Here is a 24,242-nt window from a genome sequence, read left to right as displayed (position 1 = left end):
ATTTTGAGCATAGTTTCTGGACTATCTTCTGGACAACCTGATCTAGTGTCTGATCCTGGGGCTGGCAATTCTGCTGGTGGCAGAAAGGTTGGAACTAGATGACCTTTGTGATCCCTTCCAACAAGCCATTCTGCAATTCTATGATTCTGTGATTCTTTTCTGCATTAGATGCTTTAATTTTCTTCTCTTGAGTGCCCAAAAGTGAAATGCCAAATAAAAAATGTCAATGAGGAGGAAATGTCTGTTTTAGCTCTCATGTAAATGTAGTTTTCCTTCATTCACATTGTTGGCCAGACAGATGAAAGCATAGAGAATTCCTGCAGCCCTGCACTCCACAAGGGCAGAAGCGCTGAGCTCCAGAATACATACTTGTTTCCACCTGAACAGGAAGGGCAGCTGTTCTCATGGTATCAGCACAGCAGGCACCGAGGCTGACAGGCAGGGTAGGGGCTGTGGCAAGCATTTTGCCATTTATTACACTTAGCATTTCAGAGAGGAGGGCAGCTCTGTGGCCTGCTGAGCTACATCTTGCAGATCTTAAATTGCCTGTCTTTATCGCAGGTCATTATTCACCATGACAGTTAGAAAAAGAGGAAGATTCACTGAAAAACATACAGAGAATACGCCTGTGGGGACATGAGCAACATAGCATATGCTCTGTATTTCCTGTCTTCATCATCTGTTTTGTTTCTCTCAGTGATAGCTAAATTTCTTTGCCAGATAGCAGGATTTTGTATAATTAATACTATATATACTTCATAAGTCAGTTTGTAATGTACTTAAGCATCCTTTTGGATGAAAGGTACTTAACCATTGTCTCTGTGAATCACAGGTTTCTGTCTTGTCAGGAGATACAGTAAGGTATAAACTTTCTGCCACAAATTGCTTTCTTCTTACTCCTTGTGGCTTTGTAAAAGTGAGGAGGCATCACAGGAGTTCCGTGTCTCTGTTTGATATCGTTAAACCAAGTCTTTACCTCTTCAATAATTTCCCTTGTGTTATTTTTCCTCACCCTCTATCAGACATTGTAATTTAAGAGTGGATGATCCGTCCAACTGCTAAAAAATGAACATTTCAAGTCCTCTCCTTTTCCAATTCATATTTTATGATTCAATCAACTGCTTGAGATACTAACTGTTAAAATAAAATGATGGTACCTGTGAACGTAATACCTGGGCCTATTAAAAATTCATTTGTAATTCAGATATTTGATACATATAGTAAGCTACTCAAAAAGGTGATCATATGTATCACACACCAGTAAGTAACATGAATATTTGAAAGCCTGCTTGGGGTGAGAAATGTCATAACAATTCTGGTTGGATTCATGTGGTTAATTGTTACATGTAATTTCTGAATTTTCTCCAGTGCAATTCTGCACTGTGTTTGCATGTCGCTTCTGGGAAGCATAACTAGCTTCTAGATCTTCCTATTGCCTTCCTGTTGAGTAAAATCTTTGCCATGAGCTGCAGGCACCACTATGGGGCTGCTCCTAAAGGGCATCCAAATCCATCAGGTGTTGTCAGGTCTTGATTATGTTCTCCTGATATTCTATTTAGTCTTATTAAATTGCTTGATTTATTCACTAAGAATGGGTGGTGAAATTTGCCCAGGGGACACTGATCACCTCTATGCTGAAATTAGTATGTTATTGTGGCTGCCTGATCTTCACCTTCCTGCTGGAGAGCAGTGAGTAGGGCAAGTTTCTATGTTCCAGTTCCTCAATTGATAGTTCACAATACTACTGCAAACCTACCTTCCTCTGTTGTTCTCCTTCATGAACAAGAAGGGCATTTTTGCCCCTTGCATAACTTGCCTGTACATCCTCTTCCACCTATCAGTGTCAGGTATCTCTCTTCAGAAGGGAGAGCAGTGTAGACTGTTGTGGACTGACAACATCAAAACTAGACCATCCCACCACGCCTCACCCCACCACACTGATTCCTTGGGCCTGTTTGTCTGAGCCCTTCAGTGACATGTGGCATATTTGGGGCCTGTTTTCCAGAGCTGTCATCTATCTGTCACTGTCGTAGACCATTGGTGGAAACAAACATGCTGTTGGTGCTGGTGCTGGTGCAGGTTAGGAGAGTGGTTACATTGTTAAATTGAAATTTATCTTCAGTTGCCTGGATGGAGGCTTATGATCTTGCAGATCTTTTCAGTAACCCTCTACCTGCAGAGAAGCATCTGAATTCTTTGTAAAGACATTTTATCTCAAATGTTAGTCACTGAAGACAAGTAAGCATGGAAAAAGAAAAGCCACACTGGCTAAAATACTTCTTTCTTTGAGGAGCCCTGGTCTTAAACATCCTGTTATGTGGCTATATTTCAGATAACCCTGTTTATGATAGCTGCTGACAAAATCAGAATTTTGTCAGGATCAGGAAGAACCCACATGTAATTTTTAAGATACAAAGGAAATAAGTAGCTACCAGCAACATTAGGTTTTATTGATGCCAGTTTCTGCTGTTTGTTGTGCACTTTTTATATTTTGTTTCTCTTTGATGGGTATTCAAATTATTTCAGGAAGACAGTTTATTACTAAACATTGAGATCACAGTATTCTTTTCCTTTTAGATCACAAACTGTAATGATCTTTTGTTTTTAGGGGAATATTCAATTCCCCTTCAATTAACTTCCACAGGAAAGGCAAATTTCTAGCATTTGTGTCCATGTTTAGCTCTTCTTGACATGCCTGCTTTACCTTACCTTTTATTGTTTGATTTGTAAAAGGTTTCAGAGTGATGCTTAGTAGAATGTCATTGCAGTTATTACTGCATTCACGCTGTTGCTGGTAAGTTTCTACTGCAAAAAAAGCTGCTTGGGTTTACCCATCCTCTTTGTTTGTCCATGGCTGGATGACTCCATGAAAGTATCGCTGTGGTCCATCTTTTCTCAAAGTTAGATATTTTTTGCAGAGGATACTGATATCTCACCAATAGTGTGAGAGCTTTGCTGTGCAGAACTTCCTCATTGTGGCTGCATCGACAAAGAACCTGTTTCTCCATTTCCCGTCTGGCATAGGAGTACGTTTAAAAGAGGTCATGAAAGTGTAGACAGTCATTTGCTGAAATGTATGGGAAGGAAGTGATACATGCAGACCTTATTCTCCTAAAACTGCGGTAAGAGCACTGTAAAGAGGAGAAAATATGTATTACTTGGCTGCCCAGCTGTTACACAGCCTAGCATTGCTCTTCATTAGCTGCAGGAGAAAGTGGTGGGGAAGAGAAGGCAGTAACACATGCTTCAGCTCTCTTATCCTCTCCAGGATAAGGTTTTCCATCTAATTCTGGTATTTCCCAATTTCTACAGTGGCTGCAAATCAAATTCTAGCAATGTGGTGCTTGACTTGATCAGCTGAATGACTAAAGTGATTGTTTTTCTCAATATCAGGTTGTCATGTGTTTGAACTGTTCTATTCTTGACTTGGTTTAGGTTTCTTTTTTGCATATGTGCAATGATTTGGATGCATTTTACATACAGAAGAATAACAGCTGGTGAGGAGGCGAGGAAGAGTAAGCTGTAGTTACCAGAAAAAGGGAATAGCTTTTATCACATTCCATTATGTAGAGTTCCTCTTTTTAACCCACATCTTATGATACTCTTTATCCTTTGTCTGAAAGAGCTGTGTGCCTCAAAGTATCATTTCCAGAAGGCAAAAATAAAAACTATCCTACCTTGCAAGAACAGCAATTCTTCTGAAACAGAGTAGAATTAATCCTGATGTAATGATTGAATTAGAACAAATAGAACAGAATAAAAGTGATAATATGAGAGAGAATGGACTCAGGTTGCATGTCAGGAGATTCAGGTTGGATATCAGAAAAAAATTCTTCTCAGAAAGAGTGGTGAGTCACTGGCACAGGCTGCCTAGGGGAGTGGTGGAGTCACCAATTCTGGAGCTGTTCAGGAAATGTGGAAATGTGGCACTGTGGGACATGGCTTAGTAGGCATGGTGGTGATGGGTTGACAGTTAGACTTGATCTCAGAGGTCTTTTCAATCCTTAGTGATTCTGTGAATGTCTTATGTAATTTATAAGATGAAGAAAAAAAAAAAAATGTTTTTAACATCAATACTTAAGGTAGCCTTTCTGCAGCTTCCTTATGATCTCCTGTTGTATTCCTAATGAATGGAGCAAAGTTTTGGACTAAAACCTGTATTACTAAAGCTACTAAAGGCACTGCTATAGACTTCAGTAGCTGCAAACTCATGTGTACATAATTTAACTAACATCATTTCCTGAACAGAAAGACATAATTTAAGAGAAAAAGGGCCAACTGTACCCTTGGGTGCACCTGGCCCAGCACTGTCAATCAAGTGAAGAGAAGGGGTTGTCCTGCTCTGCTCTGTGCTGGTGTGGCCTCATCTCGAGAACTGTATGCAGTTTTAGATATCAGAATATCAGAAGGACATAAAACTATTGGATTGCATCCAAAGGAAGGCTATGGAGACAGTGAAGGGTCCGGAGGGCACAATTTATAAAGAGTGGCTGAAGCCTCTTGATTCATCACCAGAGGGTGTTCGGGCTCTGGAACAGGCTTCCCAGGACAGTGGTCATGGCTCCAGCCTGCTGGAGTTCAAGAAACCTTTGGACAATGCTCTCAGACATAGTGTTTATATTTTGGGTGGTCCTGTGTGGATCCAGGAGTTGGACTCAGTGATCCTTGTGTGTCCCTTCCAGCTCAGGATATTCTATGATTCTGTGTTTTCTTCAAGTTATTTAAAACCTCTACATTACATTACAAAATGTCTCTCTTCTGGTAAGTCAGAATTTTGCCACTGTTCACGCCAATATTTAATTAATTAACAAAATATTTTATTGTTGAGAAATAATACTAGAAGTGAACACATGAAAAAGAACATAAGTACTGCAGCACTATGTAAAAGTATTTTCTTTAAACCAGATGAAGAAAGCTTACTTGAAATGCAAGTGAGCATGTGGAATGCATAAAGCCAGAGCATGTTCTGAGGTTTTCCAGCAGAGATCAGAGTTTTGTAGTGCTGTCACAGCACAGAGAAGCTCTGTAGTTGTCCCTATGGACTCAGTACTCACACCATGAAAATGGCTGTGCTGTGGTGTTACCTTCTGTCACACATAACCCCTTCCAGGCCTGGGGCCCCCAGTACAGGAAGGACATGGAGCTCTTGGAGCGGTCCAGAGGAGGGCCACTAAGATGATCAGAGGGCTGGAGGACTTCTCCTATGAGGAAAGGTTGAGGGAACTGGGCTTGTTTAGCCTGGAGAAGAGAAGGCTTCAGGGAGACTAATGAGCTCTGGGCAGCCTGGTCTGGTGGTTGGTGACGCTGTACATAGGGGTTGAAACTGGATGATGATTGTGGTCCTTTTCAATTGTGATTCTATGATTCCATCTCAAAAGGCAGTAGGGTCCGATCAGGAGAAGATAGTGGCTCTCCACCCAGTGAGCAATAGACCTTACCTAGGATTTATGTGGATGCAAGAAGCTTTCCCAGGCTCACAGAAAGACCATACAAGTACCTTGAACAGAGATCTATTGATGAGTATTGTTTAGGAAAACTGCAGAGAATCCTCTGAGCCAAAAGTGGTCTGACACAGGATTAGAAGCAGGGCAAAGATTACATGTGTGTCTTGTTTTTATTCTTCTCTTTACATCTAATTATAGCTGTGCACAAGATACACAATAGGGAGAGACGGACATTTGGGCAGAACCAGTAGGGCTGTGTGCTTCTGTTGTCAAATGTAATTGCTGTCACAGCATAAGTAGTGTTTTAATTCTATTTCATGAGAGCTATTTTAAGATTTCATGCCCATTTATACACAAATAAGCATGAAATAGAACACATATCTTAGAAAATGTCACGCTGTGAAGTGATATTAAAAAGGAGCATTCCTCCTTTAAGTATTACATGAATAACAGATTTGTGAGCAGTGATGGGGAATGTTGCTGGATACCATGCACTGTCCATGATCCTACTCTAAGTGTTCTATAAAATGTGAAGGCTAATAAGCAGCACAGCAACAAAACGTTGAAGCATAGCACTGAATACATGAATAATTTTGTGGAAGTTAATAGGACCACTCATTCCTTGAGTGATCACAACAGCTGCTCTGGAAAATGATTGCAAAATGCCACCCTTGTTCTTGGCAGTTCTGTGCCATGTGTTTACTCATAAACACAGCTGTTTAATATTAGATACAAAAGTAAGTTTCTTATTGTTTTATTGTCATCAGCCCTGTAGCTTTGGAAAAATGATCTGGATCAAGCATTTAAATAGTGAGCCAGAGTTTCTTATTCAAATAAACACTTTACCGATTTTGCTTTTTTTTTCCTTTGGAAAAAGCCAGTATTTCCATACATAGAATTATTTTCCAGTTTTTCTTCTAGGGCAGTAGTTGCTGTAAGTCTGCAGTACAGGTACTATGCACACAACTTTCTGGATGACTACTGATGTCTATGTAGGTGCTTGATTTCTTACCACTACATGCTTCAGGTTGGAGAGAGCCTCTGCTGTTTGTCTGGTCCAGGCTTCTGCCCAAAGCTAAAGAAGGTTGCTCAGGACCTTTTCCGTTTCATCCTAGAATGAAGACACCATAGCCTCTCTGGGTAACCTATGTCAGTGTTTGATCACTCTCACAGTAAAAAAAGAAAGGAGAGCTTTTTCTGGCATATTCACCTTAGTATTTATGGGTATGTATTTGTGGACTACACCTTAACACTGTGGACCAATGACTGTGCAACACCTATTAGTTGCAGGCAAGTGAAATGGTATCCAAAGTAAAACAGGGACATTAAAGTCCTGAATAACCATTGAGCACCTTTCACTCTTCAATGTAGGTCTGAGCAGAGTAGTAAAAACAGTCAATGGTGCTCTCAAAGTTTCTTTCTCACTGCGTTTTTGGTTGTTCTATATGAAAACATGTACTGAGGCTTATGCAGAAGAGAAGAATGTTTATGAGATTGTTATATGTGTACCCTGAACCTATACAGAAGTAGAAATTATCATTAAATGGGAGGAAACTTTATGCTGTGTGTCTGCTGAATACGCTTAACAAGTTTTGCCTACGTTATTTTTTATTTTAACATCATTTATCCTTGTCATGTAATTTAGAAAGTAGAGTTTGATTACTACTTGTAATTGTCTGCATTTTCTGTGATCAGTCTGTGCATTGTTCAAAATTGATGTTGCTAATTAAATACCAGAAACAAGAACCAGGAGTTAATTGCAGTCTGTGCAGGCTGCCCCTCAGGTGTTTTGTGTCACCTGGAAAGCCTCAGCTCATTAGCAGAAACCAAGTGAGTAAGTGTTTGCAGAACTAGAAGCAGCTGGAGAGTTATAAAGTTGCTGTGTCCCATAGAAGCTGCTTGTGGATGTATGTGGTCATGGTCATGGTCATGGTCATGGTCATGGTCATGGTCATGGTCATGGTCTCAGCTATGAACATCAGCAAGACTTTAATGAGTTGAAAAGAGGTAGATGACAGACTGTGTGCAGTTTTCTTTCACAGAATCACAGAATCACAGAATTACCTGGGTTGGAAGGGACCTCAAGGATCATGTAGTTCCAACCCCCCTGCCTAGCAGGGCCACCAAACATACACATTTACTAGATCAGGTTGCCCAGGGCCCCGTCCAACCTGGCCTTGAACACCTCCAAGGACGGGGCATCCACAACCTCACTGGGCAGCCTGTTCCAGGACCTAACCACTCTTCTAGTAAAGAACTTTCCCCTAACATCCAACCTAAATCTTCCCTCCTTCAACTTAAAACCATTTCCCCTAGTCCTGCTATTATCAGCCCTTTCGAAGAGTTTACTCCCTTCCTGGGAGTAAGTTCCCTTCAGGAAACGAACCTTCTTTGTTGGTTACCAAGATACAACAACTGTATGCCACCGCCTCCGTGACATGGTTATACAGCTTCTAGTCAGTTGAGAGGCTGAGCAAGGGTTGTATTCATGTACCCTTAGCTTCCATTCCTCCTGGGAGTATCTGTTTGATTATCAAATATGAGCCTTGACTCACCTTCTGAGTCACTTCTTTTAAAAATAAGTTTATTTGTAGGTGAACTACATACTCTCTTCCAAGAATTATGTTGTCTTGACTTTAAATACATGATAAACTTAGCTGCTCAGACATTGAATCACCCCATGCATCTGACCTACTTTACTGTTTATCCCATGTTCTCTGTTTCTGAGTTACCTCCAAGCTCCCACATGACTGTGTGTCTCAAAACACCTCTAGTAAGAATGTTGACAGGCATAGAGCCAGGAGCAGTTTCCTGAAAGAGGTCATCTGTCCCAGCAGATTTACAGGTTCACTTTTCTACTTGCTCTTTCAACATCCAATATGATCTCTTTTGGAATAGAATATATACGTTATGCTACTATCATCTATTGATTTCTCACCCTTCAAGAAGTCTCTAGAAGTGCATTCTTTTTTCCTTCTGACATTATGAAAATGTTACCATTTCAGTCTGGTATCTCTGCTGATATTTAAACAAAAGCAGAATGTCCTACTTAAATGTACTGGCTCTCAATACTCATAAATAGCTTTTCTTGCTTCAAGCTTTTGCCAACAGCCCATATCAACTTTCTTTTTCTCTTCTTTTTTTCCCGTTATTGTATTTACATGGTTTTCTGAAGGGGCGAAAATTAACTGCCTTCAGAGAAATATAATGAAACAAAGGACTCATCTTTTCAGAAGCTTTGCAGTTTTCTTCATGAGGTAGCACTTTCAATTTTCATAAGCAGGGAATGTCTAGATGTCAGCACTCTCTGGATTTGAAAGCAGTGCAGCAGGCATTCCTAGAGGGCCAGGACATATTTGTAGATCATGAAGTATTTCTCTCTCACTCCTAGCAGGGCTGTTAAATCGTGGCCACACTCAGCAGAACCATTTACAAGTTGGAACTGTCATGGACAGTCTATCTTTCCTGGATCTGTGGGCTATGTGAGATAAGTGCCTCAGGCTGGGGGAGCACTGCCACTGTCACAGTCACTGTTTTCAGAATTCAGAGCATCTCGCAATTGATTTTACACTGTACCTAAATAGGTAGCACAAGCCTCAGCTCATATTCATTATCAGGCTCTTTAGGAAAATGATTTATAGCCATTTTGTGAAGAGAGAATTCTTATCCAGAAAGAGAAAATTAATGGAATTACAGAAGTGTAAATATCACTAATGGTGTGAAATTATCCCCTTCTTTGAGCTTAAGTAATGAAATTTGAGTGTTGGAGAAACAGATGAGTAGTATTCCCACTGAGGACTCAAACTGAACTGATAATTTGAAATCTGTATTCCCAGTTGTCTTTATGCTTTTCAAGTTTCTAAGCCGGCTTCTTAGTACCATCTAGCATTATCTACCTTCCCTTTACTACAGCTCTGAAACAAGAACAGCACTGCCGCTTCTCTCTAAATGCAGATGCAATAATTCTTCAGTCAAATGTAGACAGCTATTTGCTCTGTCAGTGAATTAAACTTTCTGTGTGTTCCCTTATACGTGAATTGTGAATACACAGAAGTGCACTAATATATTAGGTATATGGCCTTAAAAGTCTCATGTCTAAAAAGAAATCTTCTATCATCACTTCTCAGAAAGGATGGTCAGGCAGTGGAATGGACTGCCCAGGGAGGTGGTGGGGTCACTGACCCTGGGGGTGTTCAAGGAAAGACTGGATGTTGTGTTGAGGGACATGGTTTAGTGGGAGCTATTGGTAATAGGTGAACGGTTGGACTGGATGATCTTTTAGGTCTTTTCCAACCTTGATGATTCTATGATTGCATGAAGACTGTCAACCAGCAGCTTCACAGCAGTTTTGAGACAAGCAGCTTTTAACAAATAATTATATCAACTTCCTTGTGTAGATTTATATTCTTCTTCCTTTCTTTCAATAAGTCACCTCAACATTATTGTATGTAGAAATGTTTAAATCACAGTAATTTTTGAGGAAGATAATTTGCAGAATGGTCGTTCAAATAGAAGTTTGAACCTCTTTGATTTCGAAACCAAACAGAAACTGGAAAGAAATATTTATTTATTCGCTGTATTTTGCGAAACATTTTTGCAAATGCACTTTCTCATTTGTGAGCTGCACTGTGATCTGTCTACTCTATACATGAATTATAAAGGGAAAAGATAATTAAAGGAAGAAAGAGACAGAATAGAAAATTACAGTGAAATTTAAGAACTTCACAGTTGCAAGATTTCAGCTTAGAATCTGTAATCAGCTTAAGACTGATGAGTTATAAATATGTTTTCTAATTACATTAGGTAAAAAAAAGGCCATAATCAAGCTGACATTACAAAGACTCCATCTTTTCTTCAGTTTATGCAAGTAATTAAAATGCCTGTCTTGGATTTTGATACTGGTTATGTAACATATTGGGATGATGTCAATGGAGTGCAAAATTGATTCTTCATGAAACAGAAAAGTCTTGAATGGTACACAAAACAGGTTTCAAGCAAAAAGAGCATACTTGATGAAGTACGTAAAAAAAACTCAGATTCTCTGCTCTTCAGAAGTACTATGTGGGCAGTCCTCTGTTTCCAAGCATTGAAATTTATGCAGATTGTAGCAGTGCTGAGTTCTTTTACGGTTAGACCACTAACATCTTCTGGCAGTCAGTATAAAGGAAGGGTCTGAAACAAAGGAAGTGCCCCATAATTCTGGGTTGGTGTCCAAATCCTCACCTTCCGTATAGTTTAGGGACCCCACCCCTTCTTTGTGTTTGTAAGTAAGCCACTTTGCTGTGTTGCATTTCCATTTCTTCAGACCCCACTGTTAAATCTCACAGTGTGCCCGCATGAAAAGAACTACAAATATAAGCTGAGAATAATTTATTACTAAGGTGTTCTTTCTCCTTTACATGCTCACTCTCCCTGACACCCAGCTTGACACAAACCCTTACTGTGTGTTTGAAATTGTTTAGGATGAGTGAATGCAATTCTCCATTTAGCAGAGAAGACACTATAAGGGACTGTGAGAAGTAAGAGAAGAATTCAAATAAGCTGTTTGCAAACATCAGTACTGGTACAGAAGAGCATTTCTTTCCTAAATTCCTCATGGTGGAACTACCAACTGCCCACAGTGTTCTCCTGGGGAGCACCTCAGGAGCTGGAGCTGTATGTGAATGGGATCTGCCATGCTTTTTTATAACCTGGCTTGTAAGTGTGCCTGATTAAGGGTGATCACTGGGAGATGAAAATTAGGTGCTTAAAGTCGTGCAATTGAATGTGACCTTAGCAGCAGTGTATGATCAGCTCTTGGAAAAAGTAAGAAATACCAGAAAGTTATAGAGAGGCAATCATAGGTCTGTTTAATATGACAGGTGGGACTGATGAGAGGAAAACATGGCATGTATATAGAAGATGGGTTTTACTGAATAGGTTTTGTCTTAAGACAGCAAATATAAAGCATATATTTATGGTGCTGGACAAAGAATTCTCCCTCATATGTTCTTCCTTCCTGTGAGAAGAGGTGGATAAAGAAATGGGGGACAAAAAAAAGTCTCAGTTATCACATTCAGCATCACCGATTTTATTTCTTTCATTTGTTTCAGTACCAGTTTGTGGAAAAATCAACTGGGGAAAAAAAAACACACTTTGAAAACACTTTTGCTACAATGGCAGAGATTATTTAAGATTTTTTAGCTTCCTCTTACTGTTTGCTTTACTTGAAACATTCAGATTCCTTTAGAAAATGTTCACCTTGATAATCAGCTTTATTTTCCTCCTTTCCCTCTAGTCATTTAATTTTTGAGAGGTTTTCTTAGAGTGTTTTGTTTAATGGGAAAAAAGATCATAGAAATGGGAAACTGTAACATCCATTTAGTTAATCTTTTGTTTCTTTGTTCATGCCAGCATGAGGTTGTTCCATTTCATCATCTATTATTTTAGTTCATCTTGCTCTCAGCTAGTCAAATGAGCTCCACTACCATAGACAAAATCTAATGGTAAAGCTGGCAAAGCAAGCTTCTCTTGTTTAGCTGTAACTCAGAACAAAGGCAGGGGAGAGACTGATTAGTATACAGATATCAGATGAGCCCTGCCAGCCCTCATGACCATGGCAATAGGCTACTATGTTAGCAGTCATCTCCCATGCTTTTAAGTGAGATGATACATGGCTTCTTAGCAGTGAAGAAGCAGACCAAAGCCCACTCCTTTAGTCCAGTTCTGGAGGTGGTATCTGGATGTCACAAAGTACTCTGAGATGGCTCCTATCCATAGCCCAGGGAGGTGGTAGATGTCCCTGGAGACATTCAAGTTCAAGCTGGGCCAGGCTTTGAGCAGCCTAACGTAATTGTAGGTTTTCCTGCTCACTGCAGGGGATTTGAACTAGATGAACATTAATGATCCCTTCCAACTCAAATGATTCTATGGTTCTGTGATTGTATGACCTGTCACACTTGCACAGCTGATTCACCTCAGTCTGGAGAAGCTGGAATTGCTGTTGTATGCAAAGCCACAATATCAGTGTTATGGCAGGAATGGGTGTGAACCCTTTCCCATGCATCTCTGATGGGTGATGCTTATGGATAACGCAGTGGAACTACACCCTCATCCTAAGTTGTATGATATGGGCCTTGTCATGCATGCCAGCCAAGGGAGTGGGTGAATGGATATTAAATAAATTCAGACTGCTGCACTGTGCATGGATGGCTTCTCTGTCTTTAGAGGAGGGCCATGAAAGATGTCCAAAATAATGACTTGTCAGCACTGCAAAAAAGGAAAAGAAGATATTGTAAAGGAGTGGGAAGTGAGAGCAGTGTGGGGAATGAAGTTCTTCCAACATGCATCTTAGAGAGTATAGTGCACATTTGGTCCAACAGTGGTGGGATCCCACAAATTTGCTGCTGTGTTGCGGCCAGAAGCTGGGCAGGCTTAGCTGTACTGAGCCACAGTGCTGGGGCCAGGAGTGCCCAGGGAGCCTGTGGCTCAAATTGCGGCAGGATAATGCCAGTGCATTTTCTCAGCAGTGTGTGCAGGCTAGAACCCTTTGCAAAATGGGTTTGTGATATGCTAAACGAGTGAGGACATCGTAAATGAAAGATCACTGAGATATGTAACCTGAGAACCAATTGTTGCCATTTGCTCTTTTGTAGTAAAAACTGGCACCAGTGGCCAATTTCCAGTAAAACTGTTGTCTTTCTCTGCATAATGCTGTCAAACAAAGGGTTTGAATCTGTATGTTTACATTTTATACCATATTCACTCTTCTTGAGACTTGGTTGCCTTCTGTTTGACTTGCCTGTACTGAACTTAGCTTCTGGACTTAAGTAGATACACTCATTGACAAATAGATGCCCTGCTTCAGCTGCATGCTAGCTCAGATAGAAGGCATACAGCCTTTTATTAGCTTTTATTGCTGTGTCTCCTAACTGATTGCTGTCTTTCCCAGAATTAAGATAGACGTGGCGGATTTTAGTGAAGTTTACAAACCCTTCTGTCGTCATGACCCAGCCTGTTTTGCTGCGGTGTGTAGGACAGGTATCTCTTTGGATCTGAGCCCTGCATCCAGCTTCTGAGAAGATGAGTATTTCTTCTCACAAACACAGATGGCACTGGTGGTGGTCACTTTGGGAAAGCTGGTGCTTGAATGTTGTTTAAAAAAAAAGCAATAATCAAAAAAGGAAAAGAGTTTCTTACTCACCAAAACAATGACTGCTACTTCATTCTGAATTACTTTGCTGCTCAGATACTTCTCTGAATGGGAGTAGGACTGTCAGACACCAAGAGGCCAAAATCTGGACTTTGGAAACGGCTCTAAAGCATTCACACAGCGACTGAAATCAGAATACTACAAAAATTTGAAGAATAACAAAACAGAAAACACATCAGGAAAAAAAAAAAAAAAAGAATTTAAAATGCTGTAACATTGTTCTGTAATGATAAAAGTATGGACACGACTAAGAAGCCAAGCCATCAGAATCCCTAGTGTCGTGTAAATGCTTTGGGGGAGTTTCCATGCATTTTTTTTTTCACTCACACATCTCCCTGCACAGGGCAGGGAAGAGATTAAAGGGCAAGCTGAGCAAAGTACAAAACAAACAGTTAATTAGTTTGCAAAACAACTTTGATATTTCAACTGTATTCACGTTTGAATTCTTAAATGAAAAGTCTGCCACTTTTTTAACAAATAAATCATAGAAGACCTGTCTGGCATCCATGAAATGACTGTTGATAAGAAATCTGCACTCTTCAAAATGCTAAATTCCTTATTCTTTTGGGAGGGTAAGGGAGTTGTTGTAATATGACAGTGAGTCACAGATACTATTTATTCTAACAACCAGCTGGTAGTGGGGATACAAAAAGTGGATTTTAATTTAGCTTGTATGCTTTCATGTATGTAGGAGAATGAGAGAAGTACATGTAAACAATTTTCAGAATTCTCTTTTAATGGTCATCAGTTATCAATATAAAAGGCAAAAACGGCATTTTTTCCATTCTAAACATTTTCTGTTGTTCAGTTTGACAGCTGTGTTGCCTGTTCTAAGAAAAAGAAAAAAAAAAAACTAATGCAGGATGCTCTTCTGACCCTAATCATTAGAAAGAAATTGAAGATGCATGAACTGGGCTCTGCCTCCCAGTTCTTTTAGAGTTATTATATAAAGCACCACAACTTCTTCGTTTTTATCTCACACATGGAAACATCTCTAAACTAAAGTTTCAGAATTAAGACTAAAAAACATTTTCTAAAACTTCTACAATGGTCCAGTTAGAAAACTTGCTAACTTTGGGACATTTGGGACGTATTATAGCTGTGAGATTTCCAAAGCTATGAACCCAAACCTGGAACATCTCATAAAAAATATGATATTGATGTTAGTATTAGTGATCTTTGAAGATTTGGAGTTAGTGTTTTCCCTTAATCCATAGCTTCTCTTTTCAGTACTAAACAGAAGAGAAAAATTCTCTGTCTGTCCAGCTGTTCAGGAATAAGGGAATTCGTACATCATAACCTCTGGATACATTTGGTATCAGCAACTTCAGGAGTTCAAAGATCTTGAGTCAGCTGCCAAAGCCATGGGATTGTCTTTTCATCTTCTTTCCAGTCTCTGAGCTTATAGGATCACACACAATCATTAATAGTTTTGTCAGAACTGAGATAAAAAACATACAGCCAGGCACATGAAACCAAAGTAGAATAAAACCCAAAGTAATGAGAGTTTTGTCTTAGAAAAAGCATGTCATCAAGGTTTTTGCTTTGTTTCACTTCAAGTTCATAGTTAAAGGAATGAAAAGACAGAAATGATGAGGGTGCCATGTACTGTCTGCATTTAGATCATGCTATAGTAGATGGAGGACAGTCGGTTATGTATGTTTTATTCCAATTATGTGTGATTATGGTAATGGTAATAGCTATATACGAACTTCAGTGAGCTAAAAGCTTGAAAGCAGATAAAGACCCAAAACACACTGCTGTGTTGTGTCACACTAAAGAGGCTTTGCTGCTAGATATTTGTTTCCATTAAAAAAAAAAAAAAAAAAAAAAAAAACACCCAAATCCTGATTTCCCAAGAGTGTAGGCAAGAGAATTGCTTCATACTTGGAAAATCTTGGTGGTGGTGGACAAATGGTCCAGATTGTGTTGGGACACAGGCAGTCACACAATGCAGAAACCCTACAAGAAGAGTCTTTTGTGTAAATATCTCAAATCCAGTCAAGCATATATCTTCAGAAAATATATATTTTTTCTGATATACTTCAAGTTTTCATATACCCAAGAACAGCAGAGAACTATAATTATGTTTAAAAACAACAACAAAGAAAGTACTTGCCTCTTTCTACAACATTCCCTTCTTCTGGAACATTCCCATAGTGTGTGTTCAGGCAGATTTTGCTCATCTGAGATTATCAATAACAAGTGCCTCTGAAATTAAAGGCCTGAGAAAGCTAGGATGTGAGCAGTACTGAAGTCTGTATTTGATTTTCAAAGCAAAGAGAAGGTTTACTAAGGAGAGTGAGTCAGTGGGAGTCTTTTGGCCACATCAGTTCCTGAAGAATTTGGAAGTTGCCGTATTGTCGTAGGTTTCCAGTTTCATTCTTTGTTATTATGCAAGGTTAAATAATCAGCCCCCTATAAACCACATTTAAAATTCTGAAGATAAAAAGAAGGGCAATCCTGTTTTGTTTTGATGTTTGTTTGTTTTTGACCGATGTTTTCCTGGAAGAGATCTTGATATATCGAGAACCGCTTTAAAAAGTTGTGATGGGAATTTAAGCTTTGGTAACTAAGACTTATTTGAAACATAAAACTGAAATAGCTGAAATTAGGGTTTTACAAAAGGAGCAAGGAGAGTTGGTTCTGATTCTTTGGCATTTCAAGCTTTAGGCAGGCTCTATCTAGACATTTAATAAACGGACAGAAAAAAACAAAAGTATTAAAAAGTGCTGTGCTCAAAGAGTCTGCTAGCTTTGAGGATTATTGCTGGCCTTGAGATGATGAAATAGGATGTGACTGGTACAATCATGCTGTGCTTAAAAAGTTTTAACAGACATAATAGCGCCATGCTTTTCTTTTGTAATGGAAAGAATTATTTTGGGGGGTAATATTCAAAAGGGACAAATAGGACAATTTTATGGAACTCGTTATACATGCCCCTCAAAGAACAAAGAGGATGAAACAGCTCAGCTGAGTATAGTGTTCAGCTGAGTTCTTTCAGCTCCTGATGTTTCCACCTCCTTATGCATTGCCTTGTGCTTTTCCATCATCTTGGTCACTCTACTCTCTAACATAATCTCAGGGAATACAAGGGAGCAGGGCAGGGAGAGGTCGACGGAAGAAAGAAAAAGCCAAGAGAACTGTCACGGCTTTGAAATTTACTTCAGCTGTTACTTTAAGGTTGCTGAAATCATTTGTGATAAAGTAAATCCCAGTCCTTGAAGAAACGTAGCACACAGCTAAACAAAGACCAGAGTTATCTTTTTGGTGAGATGTTGTAAAATATGAAAGTTGAGAAGTTCAGTCCTACATATATGTTCCCCATCTTTTCCCTACAGTGTATAGACTACTTAGTTTAGCAGCGCTCCTATGAGACAGTCAAGTGCTATCATCCCTATTTTATAGGCATGGAACTGACACAGATAAACTGAGGGAGACTTCCTAAGGCTAGAGGCTCAGCAAGGTTATGGTCTCTCATTCCTGCTAGTAATTGCAAATGCTCACAGATTAGCACATTCCAAAATAGGTTCAGTGTTGTTGTGAGTAGTTGTTTTGTTGGTTTTTTTTAAGTACATCTTCACACATGGGAGAACATTGGCTCCTTTCACCACCAGATACTTACATTTCACCACATGGTGAAGCAGAAGATTCCTTCTGTTGCAAAGAAGCTCTAGAAAATCACCAATGGGGTTCAATAGCATTAGGGCAGCCTCCTTCCCCTCTCCTTCCCTCTGCTGAAGGGCTTCCACAGGCAAAGAGTTTCTGGGACTGATACTTTTTAATGGCAGAGTTGCTTTAAACCTGTATCCTATGATATTACAGCCTTCTCTTCTCTTACACCCTTCCAGCATTGACAAGTACGCATCTCACTGAACATTTAGAATATGGGATTCTAGAACTCCCTGACTCAGAAAACATCCTGTTCACTTTACTGGGCTACACATATATTTATACTGCACTGTGAATAAAATTATTATAAGGGCTATGGATGGTAATCTCATATAAGCTATAGTTCTCTAGCTGCTGATGAGACACCATACATACCTTCTATCCTCCAAATATATAGTGAATGATTAGTGAATTAATGATGTCACAGGAAAGGGTTGAAGGTAAAGAAGTAAATGCTGTGACCACTGAGGACAGCTGTAGCAGAAATGCTAAGTCACAGCCTGAAGCAGTGACTGAGCACCTGGTGGGAAGGCAGGGCCAACCCAGGGGAGCTCATGTGTGCACAATGCTTCTGAGTGACCAGAAGGAATGGATCCACCCCTTTCCTCATGTAAGGGTTGGCAGTGGAAGCAAAGAGATTCTTAGTTACCTGAGGCTTTTTAAAGGTAAGCAGATTGTTTTCTTTATTTGAATAAGTCCTCTTATGCTGTAGCTTAGGACTTTGCTACTTTGCTCTCAGTGCTGCACTTTCTATTGCATTACAACAGCCTAACCACTCTCTGTCATCTCACTAACTATATCAAATTGTGTTAGAGTTATGATATAAGGAGAATGGAATAACCTACCTTCTGAGGTTGCTATCAGAAGATAGATACAAGACTATTCTATGCCTTAACATCAGATCTGATTGGTACATCGACATTATCTTGTGATGTAATGACATCAAATCCCACTGAAGTAGCTGAGTCTTTCCCCTAGCTGAAGGCTGTGAGCCCGGAGGTTAATACATAACACAGGATTGTTAGGAATTGAAGTGTTTCTTGTGAAGAGAGGTGTTAATGAACTTTGTCCTTAATAGGCAGCTGAATGCGTTCTTATATGCTTTAATCATCCATGAAGGTCATGGGATCTTTCTATAGCTGACTCACTGCCCAATAGATGTAAAATCACAGAGAATGCTGGCTGGAGGCCAGTCATCACAGATGGAGACCTTTGAGCCCATGATGCTTCCTACAAAATTGGTCAAATCAGCCCCAAATTAACTGATCTCTTTAGAGAAACTGGTTCTTCTTCCTATGAAAAGTGTAAATCTGTGTCCTAGCTGAGACAAACCAACTCTGCCAGTGCATGCCCACCGTAAGTCACTTTGCCAGCTGAAGCCATGGGTGCCAGTGGAGCACTCTGGTTTCATGTCAGCCCCTTCTGTGAACAGATTGAGGGGCTCATCCTTTCTTAGTATCATTAAGGTTGGAAAGACCACTAAGATCATCTGGTGTAACCATCAACCCATCCCCATTATGCCCACTGAACCATGTTCCTCAGTGCCATGTCTTGACAGTTCTTGAGTACCTTCAGGGATGATGACTATACCCATTAAATTATGATTCATTTAATTAGGTTTCAGTCTGGTTTCTGTTAGTTAAAAGGTGTGGTTTCAACTGTATCATAATTTTGTACAGTCTGTATTTTCTGTTATATTGGTGACTTTTCCATCTACCTAAACATGCTGTCCTTTTTCTGCCTCTTGTTCAGTTTCTGGCCTCAGCAAGTTCCTGTGGTAAAAAGCTCTATGGATTAACTGTACAGTATGAAATAAATACATTCTGATTTTCTCATATTTGAATGCCCAGGTACTTGAAAATCAGCACGTGAGGAGACCATATAGTTGTGTTAACTGTCTAGATTACCCCCAGATTTCCAATAAGTGTTACCTCTGCCTATGATTTCTTTCAGAGAGTTCATGCCAAAAATAATAATAATAGTAAATTAAATCTATCTGGTCTCACTAAAAATTAATCAAGAGTCAAAGATGTTCTTTAAGGCTGTCTAGGAAACATATGAATCTGGGCAGTGTTATGCTTATTTTTAAAAAAGATTTTTCTGTAAAATCTTCTGTGGGTTGTTGCTTTTCCTAATAAAAAAAAGAATGAAACTGTGCAATGTTACATCTTGAAAAGCAGCATCCAAATATACAGAACTTCCTGAAGTAATCAGGGCTGAAGCAATCAAAGTATCCCATTCCTACCACTTGCGTTTATATGGAACCAATTTAGAATACTTTTTCTCATCACCCAAATGCTCTTTGGACAAGGGCACTTAAATTTTTGCAGCCTACATATGAAATCTGGTTTGTTTTGTTTTTGGCACATTAGCATATCCTGCAGCCTTGCTGTCTCCTCATCAAAAACTGACTGACTTACCCGACAGAGTGTGTTCCAGGTCAGGACAGAGACCTGGCAGAGCAAGAGAGAGACTTGTAGAGCATTTATCAATGCTGGTTCTTGTAAACTCAAACACGTGCCTGCAATTTTTCCACTATTTGAGGCGATTTTCACTGTTGTAGAATAGTCAAAACTCCCCACGCAGTATTTCAGCAATTGATCTGTGACCCTAGAAATATTTAAATTTCTCAATATTTGTATTCACGTTGTGTTGCAGCAGAAATATATAATGTATGAATGTTTCAGTAGAACACAGCAGGCAGCTGCTAATACATAAGAAACATGAAAGTCCTTTAATCACCAAAAACAGTTGATTCTATTCCTGGGAGAATTTATATGAACAGCAGGTAAACTGCTTCTCAACAATTGTATCTTACCTTGCAGCCATAATTCAGAATGCAATGTGGATTTCATAGGCAGGTTTCTACTCTTGATGAAAATAATGAGTGATGCAGGAAGAGTGGTAAATAGGAGAGAAGAGAAAGCTGCCTTGGCCACAAGTTTGGCTTAGGGCAGTGTATCTTTGGTGGTTTGTGTTGTCATTCTGTTTTGCTCTGGTTGTGCGATGCTGGCCTGCATAGAAGTTCACATCAGTTCATAAAATTAGTAAGGTTGGAAAAGATTGCTAAGATCATCTAGTCTGACCATCAATCCATCACTATCATGCTTCTAGACCATATTCCTCAGTGCTACATCTCCCTGTTTCTTAAACAGCTCCAGGGACTGTGACTCCATCGCTTTCCTGCTTTCCTGCACAGCCTGTGCCAATGCCTCACCACTCTCTCTGAGAAGAATTCTTTCCTAATATTCAACTTGAACCTCCCTTGGCACAATTACCCTGTCTTAAAATCCTCATGGTTACCTGCCTTTCCTCATCTGTTCTCTGCAGCACTCATCTCCTTCTCCATGTACAAGCCACTGGAGCAGGACAGTCGTTACTGGAGAGAATGTAGGGATATCCTTAACTCAAATGACTGTCATGAAGCAACAGTACTTTAAAAATTTCCTAGGATGTAAAATCATTGATTAGTTTAGGTTGAAGAATTTGGTGGTTTGTTTTTAAACTGTTGTTTATTCCCATGCTTCCAGGTTTGCTGGAGGTTTGAGAGAGCACCTGTAGTTGAGGGGTCAGGAGGATTTTAAACTGGAGTAGTCAATATATGGAAAGGGATGGTGTTTCCAAGGCTCATTGCAGAAACATCACTGATGAGAAAGAAAAGATAAGAAAGGGAGGCATATCTGAACTTTTATTGTAATAGTTCACAAAAAAAGTTATTTTAAAATCTGAGTTATGCTTGGTCCTTTTCATGATATCTTCTTTTTTTCCTTTAGCATCAAAAAGTCCCTGTAGTATCTTGGTTGTGGATGGTCCTTGGTGTTTTTCTGTGCTGTATTTTCTTTTCTGAAAATCTAACCCAGCCTTGACTTTAGCCCACCTAACCCTGACACTTTTATCCCAGTCCCCTTCAACCATCCACCTCCTCCCCCAGGGCTCTTTTCCACTACAAGCAGAAATCTCTCATTGGCAGCTACTTGTTTGCTTAGATCAGATACACCTAGAAACTGTTGCTACAGTTGCAATATCCAGATCTGTAATTGCTGGGGGACCTAAGTCCTCTGGTGCATCTGCCTCTGGGCTCTGCAAGTCACTCCTACCACCAGAGGTAGCAGACCCAGAAGCTTGAGCTCCTTGGGGAGTGGGCTATAAGAGGTAGTAAACACTGCTGAGGAGCAGGAGTAAATGATTGGTGCTGTCTGACTGGGATGTATGTTCCTTGCTTCTCCAAAGCAAAAGAAGTAACTGGAGTACCGCAGTAAGGCATGCCTTGTATAGCTGTGCTTATACTTTATTTACTGCTATGCATTTACTTTAAAGTGGTTAATTTCACATGTTATTGAAGGCAGTACTGGGATATATAATGGTTCTGCTTGTGCAGTTATAATCTGCAGGTGATCGGGCAGGTTTTCATTCTAGGCGTGATTCTCTTAATGAAGGCTTGCACTGTTTGTCTATTTCTCCAGCACTGCTGCTTTTGCAGTTCATCCAGTATCAATTTCTATCCTAATCCCATCTTTATGGTCTGTAGTTAACACGGTATCAAGGTATGCCATCAGAATGGCACAGTAACCTTATTCCATTTTTTTTAGTCACTGAATTTGTGCTCAAACAAAACATTTTAATAATGTTTTAGAAATGTTTAACTGATGGGAATAGGTAAGACTTGAGGATTTTTGGTATTGTTTTTTTTCCCCTCTTGTAATCTGAAAAAGAGTGTATTCCTGCCTTGTTCCTGTTATTTTCCATTAGCATCCGAAGTTGGCCACAGGATGCTGAACTTGTGTCTCCAGTCTATTCCATTCCTCTTCTGTTATTAAGAGTCCAATACAAACAGGAGGCTAAGAGAGCAGAGTGCTGATATGCTGCTTGCTGTAATGCAGGAGCTCACAGGATCCTATCTGGCATTTCTGGAGGCTGTTTTTCTCTGGTTCTGTTAGAAATCCCATTCCCAAAGCAGCATGTTCTGGATTGTTAGGCTTCTTCCTGACAAACTGAGACAAATGCGTTCCCCTGTGCTGCCTGATGTGGAAAAGGGCAGTCTGTGTTCCTCTTACCTACTTTTCACTGTCATTGCCAAGAAACTAAACTTCACAGCAGCATCAGCAATTAAGAAGAGAATTCCTTCAACAAATAGCAAGGCAAATAGCACCAAATTCAGGCTGGGTAGAATGAAATGGGACTCTCCTGAAGATAATGGAGTTTCACTGCATTTTATTGTCCCTGGATAAGATGGGCTGCAATCCCAGTATGTTAAATTTATTAGGTGGACATTACCTTCTTTCAGCTTCTTTAGTATCTTTCATCTGAAACTGGATATTTTTCTAGATGTTTCATTTCTATGTCTTTGTCGGTGAGCGCATAATGTGCTGTGTAACAGCATCTCAGTTAATGGTATCTAATGTCTACACATACTTAAGTAAATGTATTTATTTTACCCTTTCTAGTTTTGTTCAGTAACAACAGGTGGCATCACCCCTGTAACTCAGGGTCATTGGCTCAGACAAGTGTTTTCTCCCTCATTATTCCATCCTAATGGATGTCTAGTTATTCACACAACAGCCCCCTGTCTCAACATTAGCTCCCCATCATGTTTATCCCAGGCCCCTTGGGCTGTCAGCTTTCTATGTGGAGACAGCTTCATAGCACCCATCAGCAGAAGCAATGGTCAGACCTGGTGAAGGTCTGTCTCCACTCTTAATATTCCTATGTTTAAGTGACAAAGCTGGAGAAGTTTTGTAGCCACTCAAGATGGTCTAATTCAGGAAGAAACAAGGAGACTGTTTTGAAAATGCCAAGGTAGAATGGGTCATTGAAAGTGAGGACTGCTATAGTTCTTCCAGTTAAATTAAAGCACATGAGTATGCTGAGAGCAGATCTTAATGAGGCTTGTGAAGGGCTTGAAAAATCAGCCCTACGGGGAGAGGCTGTTTAGTTTAGGGAAAAGGAGGCTGAGGGGAGACCTTATCACTCTCTTCCAGTATCTGAAAGGTGCTTACAGTGAGAGCGGGGCAAGTCTCTTCTCACTGGTGACAGGATGAGGAGAAATGGCCTCAAGTTGCACCAAGGTAAGTTTAGGTTGGACGTTAGGAAACACTTCTTTACAGAAAGGGTAGTTAAACACTGGAATAGGCTCCCCAGGGAGGTGGTTGAGTGGGTGTGTTTGGTGAGTTGGTGGCCTCTGGGTGTGTTTAAAAGCCATGGTGCTCAGACATATGATTTAGCAGAGTTGTTAGAGTTAGGGTACTATGGTTAGGCTGAGGTTGGACTTGATGATCTTTGAGGTCTTTTCCAACCTGAGTAATTCTATGATTCTTAGCTGATATATCAAGACCTGACGATCCCATTAGTGTAAGGAGAAAAAAAAAAGAAAAGTGATTAAAATAAAAATAAACAATACCAATGCAAAGATCAAATTGATAGTGGAAGAAAAAAGCTGCTTATTTTCAGTTGTATGTTATAAATTATAAACACTCAAATAACAGCAGTCAAAATGCATAGTTTGGGGTTGGTTTTTTTTGTTTTGGTTTGGTTTTTGTTGTTGTTGTTGTTTTCTGAGTGAAGTGATATTTCTTTCTGCTTATAGCCATGTTCATGATGTAGTGTCTGACCTATGGATATTTAATTCTTTTTATGCCGCTCTGGTTAGGAAGGAGAAATCCTTGCTTGGCTCCTCAGAGCAGTAAACTGCCCTGTAGTTTTAAGAGGAATGTTAAAATAAATCATTTTTCTAAGCTCAAGTCAACTGGCTCAGTCAGAAACTGATAAGTTCCTGAGCCAGTGCCCTGCCAGAAATGCTGTAGGGCACCTGAGACCATCCAACACATTTCCTCCCCTCTCATCTCCACTGTGTATTGTCCACAAGTGGGACATGGAAGCCAAGAAAGGGTCCCCTGAGTGCCACATGGGAGCGTTGGCCGCCATATGTCATCTGTGCA

The 24,242-nt window shown here is 39.9% G+C and overlaps 1 protein-coding gene across 2 annotated transcripts in view; it reads left to right on the top strand.

Annotated features, from left to right (window-relative positions):
* PTPRR (protein tyrosine phosphatase receptor type R) overlaps positions 1 to 24,242 on the top strand; it is a 139,004-nt gene that overhangs the window by 47,208 nt on the left and 67,554 nt on the right. The window contains exon 1 of one of the 2 annotated variants that reach the window (XM_032443543.1): positions 17,954 to 17,972. The exons of the other annotated variant lie outside the window; for it this stretch is intronic. The gene's annotated coding sequence lies outside the window, so the exon portion shown is untranslated. Of the gene's footprint in view, positions 1 to 17,953; positions 17,973 to 24,242 lie in introns of those variants that run through there. 2 annotated transcript variants of the gene reach the window in all.

The sequence above is a fragment of the Coturnix japonica genome, chromosome 1 (assembly GCF_001577835.2).
Source record: "Coturnix japonica isolate 7356 chromosome 1, Coturnix japonica 2.1, whole genome shotgun sequence".
Taxonomy (NCBI): Eukaryota; Metazoa; Chordata; class Aves; order Galliformes; family Phasianidae; genus Coturnix; species Coturnix japonica.
Note: the sequence above shows the minus strand (reverse complement) of the source record. Positions and strands in the feature narration are given on the sequence as shown.